The following is an 11,139-nucleotide window of genomic DNA, read 5'->3' as shown; positions in this document are numbered from 1 at the left end:
CCAACAGGTCGTAATTCAGCCCTCAAAATCAAGCAAGCGAAGAAGAAAATTTCACCAGTTTGGAAGCATTTCAATGAGATATTTGTTGAAGAAAATGTGGATGACATGGTTATCAAGAAGGCAATGGCATCATGCATGTATTGTGATGATGTTCTCACAGCCCCAAGCAATCAAGGTACGACACGCCTATGGAATCAATACCATTCATTTCATGATGATGCCAAAGAGAAACCTAGCATAATGAAAAAGAGTTCAGATAATTGGAGGTATGATGAGAATAGTAGTATCAGAAAATACTATATTGCAATTATCATGCATGAGTATCCAATCAACTTTTGTGAGCATGAGTATACAAATGATTTTATTAGATCTTTGCGCCTAGATTTCCCAATAATGGGCCTCAAGGGTAGTAGGACCAAGATTATGGAAATATTTTATAATGAAAAGAAAAAGCTCTTTGATCATTTTGCCTCTCTTGACTGCCGGTTTAGCTGTACCATGGATATGTGGACTTCAAATCAGAATAAGGGGTACCTATGTGTAACTTGCCATTTCATTGATGATGAATGGAAGATACAAAAAAGGATTATAAACTTCATGCATCTTAAGGGAAGGCACACAGGAACCAATTTGAGTGCTGCATTTTTGCAAAATATGACCTCATGGAACCTTGATCATAAATTGTTTGCGTTGACCTTAGATAATGCATCTTCAAATGATGTTTGTGTGGACACAGTCATTTCTACTCTTAACTGTCATGGTTCTGTACACTGTGCTGTCAAGTTCTTTCCTATAAGATGTGCTGCACACATTATTAATCTCATTGCTAGAGATGGTGTGAACACAATTTCAGCTATTATTGCAAACATTCGTGCATTAGTCCTTATTGTCAAGAGCTCCCCTTTGCAATAAGAGGCATTTTCAAAGCTTATTGCAGAACCGGGAGTAGCAGAAAGAGGTCTTTCTCATATGGAATTCAACTTACTTAATGATAGAAGATGCTCTTCACTTTAAAAGTGTTTTTCAGAAGCTTGAGCTATGTTATCCTGACAAATATAGTTCACATACTCCTGCAAGAGAGGAATGGGACTATGCTGCAGCCCTGTGCAGCTACTTGGAAATATTTTATGATGCCACCAAACTTCTCTAAGGTCCCATTACCCAACAGCAAACTTGTTCTTTTCTAAATTTTGTGAAATTAACCTCAAGATTATTGAGTGGCTGAAAATCAATGACAAATTTGTTGTTTCTATGGCTAAGTCAATGAAGGAGAAATTTGATAAGTACTGGGATATGAGCAATATTGTTCTTGCTGTTGCATACTGCTTGGATCCAAGGTACAAGATGAAGGTGGTTGAATTTTATTACAGTAAGATGTCAGATGATTACGGATTTGATGATATGTATGAGTTCAAGAAAATTCCGCAAAAGCTTTATGATTCTTATGCCTCCAAGTATGGTTCTAGTGCAGCCTGCTTTGTGCAAGAATCTGAACCTAGAACTGCTAGAACTTCTAGAACTTCTCAGTGCTATGTGGATTTAAATGAGGAGCCATTGAGAAAAAGATTAAGTTCATTTCTAAGGGACAACACTGAACCTAGCCAAGAGCAGACTGACTTCGAGCAATATATCAAAGATCCATTGCTGACTTGGAAAGAAGGTGACTATTTTGACATCTTGAGCTGGTGGAAGACCCATAGTACAAAATATCCTTTCCTTGGTCGACTTGCAAGGGATGTTTTAGCTATTCCTGCATCAACAGTAGCATCTGAATCAGCATTCAGTGCTGGAGGAAGAGTTGTTGACAAGTATCATAGCCGTTTGGACCCTCAAGTTGTTGAGGCCCTTATTTGCTCCAAGGATTGGATAAGAGCATCAAGGGATGGTAATTGTTGCTACTTACTTCTCAGTACTGTAAATTTTGTATGTCCAGTTGATAAATTATTTATTGCTGATTTCTCCCATGTAATTTTGCTTATTTATTTCAGATCAAAGTGGTGTAGCTTCAATTCTTGATGATTTGGCTGGTCTTGCTACAAATGACAAAGCTGAACAAGATGAAGGTACTTGAGCTATTAGACCCCATATTGTTAATTTTAGAAACTCAAATTTATTTGTTTGTTCATATAATCATTTGTGTTATAGGTGATCATGTTGATGGTGATGTTGCTCACATCATTGTGGATCAGGAAGAAATATAGGATTGCTCTTTCTTTAGGGTTGCTCTTTCTCACAACATTGTTGTTTGACTTTATTTCATTTTGATTTGGTGTTGTATGAACTATTATCCCTTTTGATTTTAAATCACTTCGATCTAGGAGTTTACTATTAATGTACTTTAGTTTAATTCGCTTTACATATCTATTGATATTTTATCCATCAAGGTTGAATTTTAGGATGTTTACTTCAAGTTAATTTGTGCAAATATCTGAATGCGAATCCGTATTCGAGACATTCGTTTTGCATTCGTATCCGATTGCATCCGCATTCGTATTCGTATTCGAAATAAAATATGGTAAATAGTGCTATCCGTATTCGATTCCATGCGGATCTGATCCGAATCCATCCTTATATGTTGGTGCTCTCCATGCCTTTGACTGGTTGAAACGGATTATTACATTACAGACTAGCAGCAATCAAATCAAGAATAAATAGCAATAAAGTCTCAATCGGTGTGAACGATGGAAGCATTTGTGTGGATGAGGAAGCAATGAGGTAAATGATGTATCTTTTACTCTTATAAAGTAAAACCCCACTAGCTATTTATGTGAATATGCAAGCTGTCCAACTAGGCAATGCATTGTCACATAGAATTAAATCCACTAAGCAAAACTCCACCTGCTATTTACCTCAACATGCAAGCTGTCCAAATAGGCAATGCACTATCACATAAAATTAAAATCCACTAGCACATACAACTGCAATGTCCACGTCAGCAAGACAAATAAGCATTTTGTTGTCCATATCATCATACCACGTAATCTACTAATCCGCAATTCCCGCGGCAACATGTGGGGTATGCTTCTAGTATTTAAGATGATGGGACTCACAGACAATTAACTTCCTCGATTGAAAAAGAGTGTTTGTTATGGGTTCGTGTTGGTCAATTTTTCTCAAGTTTAACTATATTTTAAAAATATTATTAATATTTGTATCTCTTAACAAGTTTATTATGAAAATATATTCTGTGATTCATCAGATGATACTAATTACTTACCATAAATATTAATATTTTGTTATATATTTGGTCAAAGTTGCAATGTTTGACTCCCCAGTAAGTGAGAATGATACTCTTGATGGGATGGAGCAAGTACCCCACTACACCTATAATGCCTAAAATGTTTTTTTTACAAACCTTCTACCCTAGAATTATATTCTTTTTTTGACTGATAGACGGTTTGCTACTGCTTTTGAAGGAGCTAATAACATAGCTGTCATATCTTTTCTTGAAGAGGCGTAGAGGGTACGGATATTTTCTGACCATCCCACCAAAACTGAGAAGTGACGAACAGTGATTCACATATCTTTTTTGAATATCTAAAAATTTTCTCAGAAGCCGGATACGGATTCAGATATCTAAACATTTTTTTTGAATATCAGATATGAACATAAGAATGGTGTTGTATCCATCAGAGAATTCAGTCAAATATTAGATTTGAATTGTTCTATTGGATATCCATTATGTGCGCACTTCAGCCCTAAAAAGGTAAAGGATGCAGTTTTGGTTAATTATCTTTTAAAAGTCTATGACGATGTATGAAGTATGAACTAAGTTCAAAGTCAACTTCACCAAAATATTACAGTATACTCAAAGCAAACTGAGAAATACAAATAGTCGGTAAATGCAAACTTTCTTTTGCAAAAGTTTAAAATATGGAAATAACATGAGAAATTGACTAAAATTTATACATGTGTTGTATTCAGAATTTACATATTTTTGTATTTGACTTGACGAACAGAAAACATGTGATAGATGTTGTTGCCTTTACTCAAAATCTGACCAAATATCCATGACCAACGTTGTCACGATCCAGTTTGTTTATTCGTATATGTAATGGAAACAAATTGCATTTGTATTCATATCTAATTTCAATGAATATTGTGTAACTAATATTCACACACTACTAGAAACCAAAATTTCCCTGTTGGTGTGATATCGATAGGGAAATAAGGAATTCCAATAGAAAAATTAAAAATTAGTTTCTCTATTAGTACATCGACAGACAAATACCGACAAAACAAAACGACAAAAAATTAATTTCCCTGTAGGGGTAACAATTTTCCTATTGACATACCAGTTCTCCTATCGGTACAGCATTGACAGGAAAATTCCTTGCCACTAACAGGAGAATTCCTAGACACCAGGTCTAGAACACTATCTCTATCACAAGTAACCGACAGAGGTGACAGGGAAATGTGAACTACCATCAGGAAAAACTACTTTCATTTATCATCAAAACAACACATTACCAAATAGAAAATTGAAATTCATGGAACTTTCTCAAATTAATTTGGATCATTTAGATAGCAGGAATAGTCATTTCACAAATCATATTACATATGGCACACATGGATAGATTCAAAATGATATAAAACAATCCATACATGTCGATAAATTATTAAGTTCAACAGTGTTGGTATTCCTTAGCATCACTACTAGTAATGACATTTAAGAAATACTTTTGGTATTTTAATGTTACTTAGAAAGATATGGAATTCTGCAAGCACACAGATATACCATTGTAGCACTTCACCTAGGAGTATTCTAGGTATCGTTATTTATATTTCTACCTCAGTGAAGGACTGGCAAAGGAATATTGATAACTTATACTTATGATGAATGAGTAAACCAAGCACTTCATCTAAATAGGGGTAAATCAAGAGATAGAATAATATATAAATGATAAATGCAACCCTCAGAGTACTCCATAAGATAGCAATAGCAAATCTAAGTAGATTAATTCCTAAGTTATTCTAGTCACAAGTCAAAGCCTACTTTGATGTGCATATATACTTAGCATTGGTTAAAGATTAACTTCATATCTAAGCATAAGGGACATTACTAAGAAAAATCAAGAACAGAGCCTGACTTCCTTCACAACCGAGAGGTGGACTACAAAGGACTCAACGACTCTGTCACCCTCGCGATCTACCACACGATCCAGAATGTAGGGTGCATCCGCAGGTAAACAATGTTTAAGCACCACGCTTACACAATATTGACCACTCACCCTGTTCGAACATAAGAGTGAGCGCATTGCGATTCTTTGCATAAACATAATGATAACTCTAACTCTACCAAGGATATAATCAAAGTAAAACACGAACATGAAAACTAAGAACATGAATAATATGAAGAACAATGTCATAGCAAATGTATGAATAATAAAGGATACAAGAGGCTATACCAAGCCAAGCTCTTGACAAGATCAGGAATCCAAGCAGAGAGCTTGTCTCTCTAGATCTAACTTAGCTAGCTATGCCTATGAATATTTGTGTAGAGAGCTCTGAGGTTGTAGTCTCTTCTTGATTCAAATGATCAACTCCGATTAGTGTAACACCCTAAAATTTGTTTCTCTTGAAATAGAGCTAAAATGATTTAATTTTGTATTTTTATGTTCATGAAAATATGGGGAAATAATAAATTTTCATTAGATTAAAATTTATCTTAAGGTAGAAATGTGTTTGTTGCATTCATGCCGGTCGCACCTTATCTCATTTACCTTAATCTTTATGTTCCAAGTTCCCAACAATCTTTTCATGAGCTCCAAATACTTTATTTGGGTTCATCAGGTTGCAAAGTCTCTCTAGGAATTTTCTCCCAAATTTTTGGAGGTCTCGGAGTATTTTATGGCTTAAATATCAATTCTAGACTTTTCTAAAATTATTTTATTCACAAAATTAATTAATTCTAAAAATAAATAATATATCTCATTTTTGAACCAACTCTCAAAGCCCATGTGCAATAATCCTAATAAATCTCAAAGGCCCATGCATTTGTTTATTAATGGGCTTTAATGATTATTTAGGTCCATCAGTAAATGTGGAGGGTGCAGCATCAATTAGTACCGTATTGCTAGTTGATGTAGACGTGGGGAGTTTTTCTCTCTATAAATATGTACCAACCCTTTGGGCAAAGCACACCAAAACTACCGTAAGGGAAGCCCCTAGTTTGAGAAATCCCTCGTGTAGTAAATTAGATTTTTCTCCTCCTTCTCTCGCAATCGCCGTAGACCCGCTGTCGACCACAAGAAGGTCCTAGGTGAGTTCACCGTCTTCTCCTCTTGTTCCCTGTGCTCTCGGCTGGTCAAACCGTGGCCTCTAGGGCCCAAACCGAGTGTTCCGGGAGCTTCTCGCTGTCGGTAATAGAGCTCCGCCGTGCCGGTTTTCCTCTTCGACCGTTGACTCTCTCTTCCCCTCCTTTCTAATCGGGGTCATCTAGATTCAATACAACCATCCAAGATCGCTCGTACCCCTTCGTCGAGTTTATTTGCAAAAGAGCCCCTACAGCTTCGCATAATATAACCCGTAGTCCATGGCGCACTTCTAGAATACGTTTTCCTATTCCAAAAGCGTAGTTTCTTTCTAGTAGATTCAGAATACGTTTTCTCTTTCAGAAAGCGTAAACTCCCTCTGTTAGATTCAAAATACGTTTTCTTCTTTTGAAAACATAGTTTCTTCGGTTAGATCCAAAATACGCTTTCATCTATTTACAGTTTTGCCACTAGTCTTATTTAGGCCATAAAATCTTTGTTTTAACTCTGTTTTCATCCATTCAAGTTACATTAGATTCGTAATTGAGTAATCTACATGTTCATCCTACTGTCAAATATATTTTTAACTTTTGAAATTTAAGGTTAGATTTAATCTATTATTTTATTAAAGGAAATCTTGTTTAATTCATAACTTTTTCGTTATTGCTCCGATTAGAGTGGTTTTCGCGTCTGTGTGTTCGTAGTAACATGTAGAACATCTTTAAAACCTTTTTACCTATTTTATATTATGTTTGGTGTATTGTTCTAATTTATTTCTATTGTTTGCTTTGTGTATGATTGCATGGATGCTTGTGTGGTGTTTTTTATCATGTCTAGTCGGTGAGCTATATGTGGTGAATCTAGAAGCAATTTATTGAAGGTTTGGACTAGAAGAAGGATATGAGTTTAAGGCAAGTATAGCATGGGATCTTCCTTGTTGTCCTACACACATTTAATCATTTACTTCATGCTGCATGTGTCTACCTTGACTACCACTAAGGATTTCCTAGTACTTTGTTACCTTGTACCTTGATACCTATGGGTTTATGCATTGGGTAGTATGATGCTAGTGCTCAACCAAAACCATGATCTTGTAACTTGACTAATGGAATATGCAATAAACATTAAAAGATGCTTTTTAGCAACATGGAATCATGGGGCTAGAGCATTAGGCTATTTTATGATGCTCTATATTCCTCTCCCTAAGAACTTATGTGTAAGCGAACATCTGGGCCTTATAGTACAGCTGTGAGGGATATATGACTCTAGCTTTAGCTCAGTATGAGGACCTTTTCTAGCTTATTAGTGGTTACCTTTATGGCGCAAGAGGGGCTCCGACAGGTATGACCTTTGCTTGCCAAGTTGAGTGCATTTTGGTTTTTTGGTCTTTTGTCAGTCACTCCTTGGAGGGAAGTTCATGCTTATTAATGGGGAAACCTAGCGGCCCTAACTTGTTAGACGAACCTTTAAAAGGCTTCATAGTAAACCCTATCGACCTTCCTTGGTAGTGGGTCAAGAGGTTGGCTGCCTTGGGTGAAAGGGTAAATCACGACTCACAGTAAAAGTGTACAACCTCTGCAGAGTGTAAAACTGGTATATCAGTCGTGGTCACGGTCATGGGCGGCCTTGTACCCTTACAGAATAGATGATGAACCCTAATGATACTGATGATGAAGATGCTCACTAAAGATTACTATTTATGCTATTCATTATTCATGTTTACCTGATTATGTGTTTATGTGGGCTTGTGGATAAACTTGTTGCCACCCTATTGCTAAAATCATGACTCATTAAAAGCTAATTGCAGTTAACCAGTGTCAGCCTTTTGAGCCTCATGAAACCCATATTATATTTGTTGAGTATGACATGTACTTACGCTTGCTTTACTTTTTAAATCTTTGGAAAAATCCCGGATGGGTACCAGATTGCTAGTCTAGAGGAGTTAGGCTTGTGATCAACCAGTCAGTTGTCCATGTGGAATTGGAGTCTTCACCTAAAGATCGGAGTTGTCTTTCCAATGTTTGTTATCTAAGGTTATATCCTTTATACTAAGTACATTATATATTGAGCATTGTCTTTCGATATTACCCTTATTTGTAGCTATATGTGAGATTTGACTTCCTGGGCTCACATTTGGTGTGTATCTGGTTTTGTTCTTAAAACCGGGTGCTACAAATCAACATGATGCACATGGTAACTAGAGTCCAAAACCACACTAGAAACCTCTTGCACATGAATCACACACAACCCCCATCTTAGCCAAAACTCACATCCACACACTTGATCTTCGTTGTTAATAATTTCATGGATCGTCCGTGAGGATCCATGGACCATCCGTCAATAATTAAAATTGATTTCCAGAGAACCCGAGAGCACCCAGTTCAAGACGGAGGGTCCGTTGGTAATGACGGAGTGTCTGTGAGGCACAAATCACCCAAAATGCCTAAGTCCTATCACCACGCATCATTTCGTGTGACCATCTGTGAATCTACAGAACATCCGTCAAATATGTCGGAGTGTCCGTCAGTTCACCCAGAGCCCAACCCAAACCTGTTAACCTCGGGGAAGGTATTCACGGAGTGTCCGTCGAATACTGTATAATGTTAAAATGTTTAAGACTTAACCCTAGAACTCAACCAACCTCTTCTAAAATCAATTAAGAACTTGTGAACCCCCAATCTATCAATGGTTGATCATCTCTTGTTCAAATTATTATTAATACTCATGAGACCAAAAGAGAAGCAACTCAAATGTTGTTAATGCATTTGCTCACTTCATCTATCTTTAGGGTCTACTTGTGCAACTAGGGTGTCTTCCTAGCATGCTTCACTCACCAAGCATGGGTTTTTAGAAAAAAAAATTGAAAGTTGGGATTTTTGGGTTCTGGGATTTCGGGGTTGTTACAAAAGGCCTCCTTGACTCTGGAACTTCTTCTATGCTGCCTAATGGCATACCTGGAAAACCCTTCAAATACAAAAGAGGGGTCAGACAGGGGGACCTTCTTTCTCCCCCTTTTGTTTGTTCTAGCTGTAGATTTTCTTCAAGTTATAGTGAACAAGGCCTGGCAGATGGTCCTCATAAAGCATCCCCTTAGTGAGGACTTTGGAGGAGATTTCCCTGTAGTGAAATATGCTGATGACCCTCTACTGATTTTGCCTGCTTCAGCCACAACTCTCTTCAATCTCAAAGGTCTGCTTAGAAGTTTTTCTGACTCCAGTGGATTACATGTCAACTTCAGCAAATCTTTTCTTGTGCCAGTTAATATCTCAGAGGAAAAAAGCTCACATCTTGTCCAAACCTTTGGATGTGATGTTGGTTCCATGCCATTTACCTATTTGGGACTTCCATTTGGCACAACTAAGCCCTCCATTCTGGATTTCAGTCCTTTGGTTACAAAGATTGAAAGGAGACTTTCAGGGGAGACTGAACGTGGTAAACTCAGTTTTCTCAGCTCTGCCTACATTCTATATGTGCTGTCTTCAGTTGCCTCCAACAGTGATCAATCAAATAGATAGATATCAAAAGCACTGTTTGTGGAGTGGTGGGGATATCAACAGGAAAGGCAGCTGTCTATCTGCTTGGGATATTGCTTGCAGAACCAAGGAAGAAGGAGGTCTTGGCATAGTCAATATGAAAAGCCAAAATGTAGCTCTGCTCATAAAATACTTGGATAAATTTTATAACCATGCTGACATTCTCTGGGTAAGCCTCACCTGGTCTAAACTTTATAGCAATAACAGCACTCCTCCCATGCTAGAAGCCCAATTGGCTCCTTTTGGTGGAAAGATATTATGAAATTAATGGATAAATTCCTCTTGATGGCGAAATGTAATACAAGCAAAGACAACTCTGTCCTATTTTGGCATGACAATTGGCTTCAAGACACTGTCAAAAGCTCTTTCCCACAGCTCTATTCTTTCACAAAGAAGGCAAAGTGTTCCCTTCGGTTCTTTGTTGATCAAAGCCTGGACAGACTATTCCATTTGCCCCTCTCCATTCAAGCCTCCAATCAACTCACTGATCTTCAAGCCGTTCTGCAGGAAGGGGTATGGGATCCAGAGGAAGATGATTATTGGGTCTATTCTTGGGGGTCAAGCACCTACAACAGCAGGAAAGCTTACAAATGTCTGCAAGGTAGCTATCAAGCTTCTCCTCTCTTCTCCTGGCTCTGGTCTGCTGGAAATCTAGGCAAGCACAAATTCTTCTTCTGGTTACTTCTAAGAGACAGACTTAAGGAACATCCTAAGACGGAAAACAAATTCTTGGAGGACTACAACTGTGTTATCTGCAGCAACTCAGTTGTGGAAACAAGATTCCACCTCTTCATCGAGTGTCCTTTCAGTTCAGACTGCTGGAACTATCTTTCCATACATTAGAATCTCTCTCTACAGCCCCTTGACATGGTCATTGAAGCTAGACTTGCCTTTGGCTCACCCATCTTCAGAGAATTTTTTGTCACAGCATGCTGGATCATTTGGACAACTAGAAATAGAGTGGTTTTTTATAATGCTAGTGTTTGTTTGAATTCCTTGAAAGTAGCCTTCAAGCATGAACTTGGTTTGGTTTGTACCAAAGCCAAGAGTAGTATTAGTGCCACCCTCAGTTTGTGGAGAGAGAGTCTCTTGTAATATCTTCCTCTTTGTTTTTTGGGCTTGGTTGCCTTGTAACTTGTACAATTTATATAATGAAAAATTTAAGTAGGGGCCTCCCCTGCTGACTCTAAAAAAAAATTTTAGATCTCGCCGAGCTCTATAATTTTGATATAAATTTTATCTTCATCCGACTTCATTTGAAAAAGTTATTAATTTATTTGTGCCCTAGCTATTTTAAGCCGCCTTTGAAAATCGATTTCTAGGGGTGGTTGACTTAAGTCAACCATCCATAG

Source organism: Miscanthus floridulus, chromosome 10 (assembly GCF_019320115.1).
Source record: "Miscanthus floridulus cultivar M001 chromosome 10, ASM1932011v1, whole genome shotgun sequence".
Lineage (NCBI taxonomy): Eukaryota > Viridiplantae > Streptophyta > Magnoliopsida > Poales > Poaceae > Miscanthus > Miscanthus floridulus.
Note: the sequence above shows the minus strand (reverse complement) of the source record.